General features: G+C 42.1%; 1 long non-coding RNA gene across 1 annotated transcript; it reads right to left on the bottom strand.

Annotated features, from left to right (window-relative positions):
• Window positions 1-272: 272 nt before the first annotated feature.
• LOC142660387 (uncharacterized) lies at window positions 273-3948 on the bottom strand. Its single transcript, XR_012850473.1, has 3 exons — window positions 3596-3948; window positions 3014-3510; window positions 273-2478 (listed from the first exon to the last, which is right to left on the bottom strand). It is a non-coding gene; the product is annotated as an uncharacterized LOC142660387 (long non-coding RNA).
• Window positions 3949-6894: the final 2946 nt, after the last annotated feature.

Here is a 6894-nt window from a genome sequence, read left to right as displayed (position 1 = left end):
ATGACGACCAGGGATGACGACCATTCTGTTTCCATGAAAATGACTGTGAGGGTGTCCTAAATTTGCCCGTGTTACATCACTGAATAGTACTATGCACTCGTCCTGCGTACAATGTATTTATTTCAGCATCATTGACCTATAATCACTAAATCATCTAAAATGAAATATATACATTTATACCATGTTGTTCAGTTGCAATGTCTGGAGTCGTGCTGCTAAAGGTCATGTGTTTCCCGGTCAGGCAGTAATTCATATATTGGATATGTTGAGAAAGTATTAGTGACAAGGCTAAAATATCCAGACATCCAGATGTTTAGCCATTGGGCGCGCCACACTGCTCTGGTTTATAACGCTGTGGGTTAATACGTGAATGGCACCAAACATGCACTGTTGTTTTAACCTGATGGTCATTGGTCTCTCTCATATTTAATGTGCTAAAAATGTTTTGAAAGATTTCTCTGTGTTCTAATATAGAAGGGGCTAACACAAATGTGCAGTCTTTTCCACGGAGAAGAAGGTTTCTCTGTGTCTGCGGATACAATCCCGATCACAGTGTCCTACTAGTTGTCATGTGGTGCCCAGATGATGGAAGGAAAGAGATTTTTTTACTTTTTTACCCATACTTACAATTGTCTTTACATGCTATGAAACAGTGGGAGATAAGATACAGCAATGTGCAATTATTCTTCATATGGAAACAACATACTAAAAAAGCTGATGGGAAAGATACTTATCATATCCCTTAGTGAAAAACATATGACAGAAAAATACTTAAAGACGACCTGTCACTGCTCCTGACGTGTGTTTTAGTAGATAATTGTGTTTCCCTTGAAATAACAATTCTTAGAAATCAGTTGGGGGTGTGTCTCTACACTGACTTAAAGTGACCAATCAGTGCTGGAATAGTGAGACTGTGTATGGACACACCCCTTTGTTAACAACCAATTGTCTATTTATTCATACATTTCTAGGAGGAATAACAGAGGAACGGCACAGAGTTCGAAGAAATTATGTTGAGTAAAAGTACCTATCAAAACAGACACGTCAGGAGAAGTGTCCTTTTTAAGGCTGTCTCACTATATGTTGACTATATCAAACTCTTAGACAGGGCTGTATTCGCCACTAAGCACATGTGGGCATGTGCCTAGGGCGGCAGTGTTTATGGGCAGCACTTAAATAAAGAAAACATTTTTTTTTTTTTTATATCTGCTCTTTGTAACTGATGTTTGCTTTCTTATTCGGCAGCTCCTGGGACGCAGGGGAGGGGTGCTTCGGACTGGTCCCATGCAATCTGTAGACACTCTGATTGCCTTCTGCTTAGAACACAACACCACACGGCGTGCCCCGGCCGCTGCTGGTTTTCCTGCATGCAGCACACTCTGTGTCAATGAGGGTTGGGGTGTTGTGTACTAAGCAGTGGCAGTCAGAGTATTTACTGTAATACTGACCTACCCAGTTGTACACAATATATGGCATAGTACTGGCTATTTTTCACACTCTGGAAGGACTTTCGTGACATTAGAGTCATATGACTATGATGCCTAGACTTCGCCCCTTTCAGAATATGAATACACTATGAATGCACATGGAGGGAAAAGGAAGAAGTGGTGTAGGGGCATTGGAGGTACGCAACCTGATGAATTTCAGCACACTGGTAATTGAAATGTATCAATCACTAAATCTGATATGAAACAAAGGGCTATCTGCATGGGCCTCGGCAGCCTTAACATTGTGGCTGCTTCTACATACTTCAGGCCTAGTCACCGTTTAAGATGGTGGGTGCTGGCTGCTCTATATACAGGCTCCTAAAGCCGCCACATGAAGCGACTCTCCCCTCAGTCTTGCACTATTGATGGCTTCTGCCGCTACACCTCTTTGACTGTCTTGGGCCACATCTCCTATCACGCACCCTTCACTCACCAGCCCAGATATGTGTAAGGTGGGCCCTCATGCACGTCCTCTGCCTGCGCTTCAGAACCTGCCGCCACCCCAGGCCCAACAATGGATACTGACTAGGTCAGTCCCCACCAGTCCACTCAGGCTACTTAGTTCCAGCTGCAAAGCAGTCCGTCTCTTCTACTCTTTCCACTTCCACGGCGGCTTTTACTAGTTTCATTCGGTGCATCAACACCTCTCCTGTTTTCATACGAAGAGCTTAGATCACGCCAACTTTCTCCCAGCACTGAGCACCACTCGGCGGGTTCACCACTGTTTTATACTGTAAGCGCCGCCCTGTTACAGAATGGTAAATGCAGTCTCAAGATGGTGTCTGGGTCATATACTCCGGCACCCTAAATTTAGGTGAGAACAAGTCAAGCACCTTGCCATTCCATATCAAAACAGTCAATAACTCAACAGGAATGCAATATGTACACAATAACTTTGGTGGCCGGATCAACCACCCTCTTCTCCAATGTAGCATATCTTCTCCCTTACATTGCCAGACAGTGGCTGGTTTCCTCATTGCACAAGTGCCACCTAGTGGACGAATAAAGAAGACAGTAACAACAACAGAACATTTGTATACCAATACGGCTACATTCACACGATCCGTTATGCATCAGTGTGCTTTGCGTGTGGCACGTGTTATTCACGCACTCAAAAAGCACATCTTTTTCTTAATTATTTTCAATTGAGTTGATGTGCAAATCACGCACAGCACACGGATGTTAAAAAACGCACCAATATAGGACATGCAGTAAGTTTCATGCAACGGACACTCGCTGCATGAAAACTCCTGCATGTGTGAACGGCCCCATTGAAATCAATGGGTCAGTGTGCTGTGGGTGATTTTCACACACAGCACACGGACGAGATTTACGCTCGTCTGAATAAGCCCTTACACTTTACTGATGACACATTTACATTGCCACGTGGGGTCAGAAATTTAAAAATAAAACTTCTGTTTTGCAACCTGAATATCTATTATGGGAATCTCATCCCACATGTTTGTATCCTCTGGATCAAGAGGTAGTTGATTTTTAAATTCCCTTGAATTAAAATTTTTATTTACCGGAAACCTATTCTTTCTTGCTTTGAGATCCCCAACATTTCGTCTTCTATGGAACAGTGCTTGCAGACATCTTCAATGTTCATTGATCCCCGGATAACATCCAAGAGGGTGTCCGTGTCTTCAGAAGAAAATTTATAATTTTTATTGTTATCATCTGCAATCAAAGTAATTTCTTTATTTCATTTTACCTTCTGATATGTAATGAGATTGCTCTTCTAATTCCAAGCTGGAATCCATCTGGATCCTGGTCTTTTACATTGCTGGGACCCCGATGGGGTGCCCTGAAGCGGAGTCAGAGTTGACATAGTAGCTTGCACTTTTTCTCTAATGATGGATCTCAGTTCCATCATGAAAGAAGGCTGTTCCATTTTAATAAGCTTGACAATGCAATCTTGACTTTTTTATGCAAATTCTCAATTTTTTATAGCGCATGTAGCACAACGCTTGACTCGTTTTCTGGGGTTCTCTCTAGACTTCTGAGGAGGTTCCTTATCTCCCTAAAATAGAGAGAGGAAGGAGCAACAATATATGGTAGGTAAGGAAAATATACACAAAAAATGCATCCCAATGAGCGTAACTTACATGGGCTGTGTCAAGATCCTGCACAGTGTCTACACGAGCAGATACCTGAGAATCCATGGCAATAACAGATCACAAATCAGACGGGTCCATTTAAATCGCAGTATTTGGCAACTTATCCACCATGCCCCACCATGTCGCCCTGCAAGCGTGATCAGCTCCTTCCCAAATCCGGAACCTTTGTGCTTCAACTAGTTTTCTGGGGAGGCAATAGGATGCACCACAGTTGTGTAGAGAGACACAAAACACTGCCGAGAGCCTCAGGAACGGTGGGTACTTGCTTTCCTCCCCTGACAAAGCCCACCTACTCCTTGTAATAAAAGGGTCAGGAAGCAAGCCAAGGGACCTCCACCATGTAAGGTTCTGGCACCGCCACATAAGAAGAAGAGCACCTCTTTGCACCTGTCCTCTTTAGGGACAGGAAGAAAACTGGAGGTGGGAGGGGCCTTTTAACCTCTGTGTTCCTGTCCCTACAGAGGTCAAAAGGATAACTTCCTGTTGTGCTATCATGAGGGACATCCTGGAAAGAAGCATTATTTTTTGTATTTAGTTTTGTTATCTTGACCTACTTGTATAGTGACCATAAACATAAGAAAGTTAGATACTCAAAAACGATCGTTTACACCAAACCCCAATTCAAGGATTTCGAGTTCCACTGCATGAGTTTACAATGGATGTGAAAAGGACCGTTTACACTGGCCAATGATCGGGCAGACGAGCGTTCGTACGGATGCTTATTCCCGAACAGTGCCCAAAATTGTCGCTTGTCGGCAGCACATCTCTTCATGTAAACGGGATAAAGACGAACGATCATATTAATGATCGTTCATCCCCATACATTCCGACCATTGCTCCATGTAAACGGAGCTAAACGAGCACCGGTCGATGTGCTTAACCCCTTCGCGCACCCAGACGTTCTATTACGTCCGGGTACGGGGGGTGATTTTCGGAGCGCGCTAACCGCTGGCTGTTTAACCCCTCAAATGCTGCGGTCAATCGTGACCGCAGCATCTGAGGTGTTCAAAAGAGGGGGCGGCCCCCTGAGACAGATCATCGCCCCCTGCAGTGAGATCGGGAGGTGACAACGGTTGTCATGGCAGCTCAGGGGCCTAATGAAGGCCCCCATGGCTCCCTTCACTCTGCCTCTGCTAAGCCCAGCCACAAGCCTGTAAAGATGACGATATACTGCAATATGTTAGTACTGCAGTATATTGTACCAGCGATCTAATGATCACTGGTTCAAGTCCCCTAGGGGGGCTAATAAAGTGTGTGAAAAAAAAGTTTTTAGTAGTAAAAAAAACTAAAGTTAAAAAAAACCACCCTTTCCCAATTTTCCCCCTAAAGTAATGTAAAAAATAAAAAAGTAAACAAAATTGGTATTGCTGCATCCATAAAAGTCTGAACTATCACAATATAGCATTATTTAATGCGCACGGTGAACGCCGTAAAAAAATAAAAAATGTAGAGCGTCCAAATTGCTGTTTTTTGGTTAACTTAGCTCACAAAAAAAAATTGAATAAAAAGTGATCAGAAAGTTCTACATACCAAAAAATGGTACCGATAAAAACAAACAGTTTGTCTCGCAAAAAATAAGCCCTCGTACCGCTCAATCGGTAAAAAAAAATAAACAAGTTATGGCTCTCAGAATGTGGCGACACAAAACATTTTATTTTAACAAAAAGTTTTTTATCAATAAAAGTAGTAAAATATAAAAAAAAACCTATATAAATTCGGTATCACCGTAATCGTATTGAGCCACAGAATAAAGATAAGTTGTCGTTTTTACTACACGGTGAAAGCTTAAAATCAAAACCCAAAAAAACAATAGAGGAATCTGAGTTTTTTCCAACTTCAGCCCGCAAATAATTTATTTTCAGTTTCCTAGTACATTATATGGAACTCTAAATGGTACCAAAAGAGTTTACAACTCCTCCTGCAAAAATTAAGCCCTCACACCGCTATGTTGATGGTAAAATAAAAAAGTTATGGCTCTTGGAATGCGGGGAGTGAAAAACTAAAATGAAAAATCAAAAATGGCTCAGACCCGAAGGGGTTAAACATCAACCCGCGCTTGGTATCGGCTGTTCTGCTGCTTTAAGTTCAATTAAAAAAAAAAAAATGGGGGATGTTCATCTGGACATGGTCAGGGACCATATGTGTTAACTTTAACTATGTATGGGTCCATCCAGAGACCCAAAACCAATGAGGTTCAATAATCAGCTTGGCAGGTATAAGGCATTGACCAATGTTTAAAATTCACAGTACCTAAATGGTATGTTGTATACAAGTCTGTAATGTGGCATGTAGGACTCCGCTTATTACAATCATTTATATCTTTTATTTATGACATCGTAACCACTGCATCCATTTTTTCATGGAGTCCATTAGAATCAGTGCTTAGTGCTTCCATATGTTACTACAGTGGTCCAATCGCAAGAAACACTGTGGGCTATGAAAATTATTCATATAAAATAGAGCAAGGATTTGTTGTGGATTTTTTCCCATCGATTCCAATTGGGAACCAATCCCAATCGTTGCAGATTTTGCTATGGATTACCTGCAGATCCCCAGTAAAATCGTCAGGTCTGGACAATCTTAAAATAAAATGAGCAGTTTAAAAAATAATTAAAAAAAATACTATACTCACCTTCACAATCCTCTGCCGCTCCCCTGGTAACACTAGCCTGTTACCCCACCGATCCCTGCATCCTGGCCTTCACTGACGATTTGTTATGTACAGGGTTGGTGATATTAACTTCCTGTTTGTGCTAGGTAAGATAGAAAAAGAACACGGCGCCACAAATCAGGATCTGATACGGTATTGAAAGAATGGTCGGTGCGACAATTCCGCTCACCTCAGGTGGTGGACACCAATGGGTGTCAACAGGGCTTAGGAAGCTGCAGCCAGGTCCACAACACAGCCAAACGAAGTTTGCTGTCAGCTTGTAGTAATTTGGGAGTAGGAAAAACGGGACCACCGGCGCTGCTTCAGTCGTAGAAATTACACAACCACCGTGATGGGTAATGTGTATGGAGTTTTAATGATAGGCTACGCGTTTCGACGTCGAACTGACGTCTTCCTCAGGCCAATACAGACTATGCGGTTCCTGCCCTATTTATACATCAGGGTGAGGAAAAAGACCGCCAGATGTGAAAGGTCAAAGGTCACATAAAAAAAACATAATTAAAAAACAGTAATTTACAAGTCAATTACACATATAATGATTCGGTATAAGAGAACAATATAAATAAACGGGATTAACAGCATGTTTAAACGCTATTTTACATATTAGGAATATATG

The sequence above is a fragment of the Rhinoderma darwinii genome, chromosome 9, assembly GCF_050947455.1.
Source record: "Rhinoderma darwinii isolate aRhiDar2 chromosome 9, aRhiDar2.hap1, whole genome shotgun sequence".
NCBI lineage: Eukaryota > Metazoa > Chordata > Amphibia > Anura > Rhinodermatidae > Rhinoderma > Rhinoderma darwinii.
This window is presented reverse-complemented; position numbering and strand designations above follow the sequence as displayed.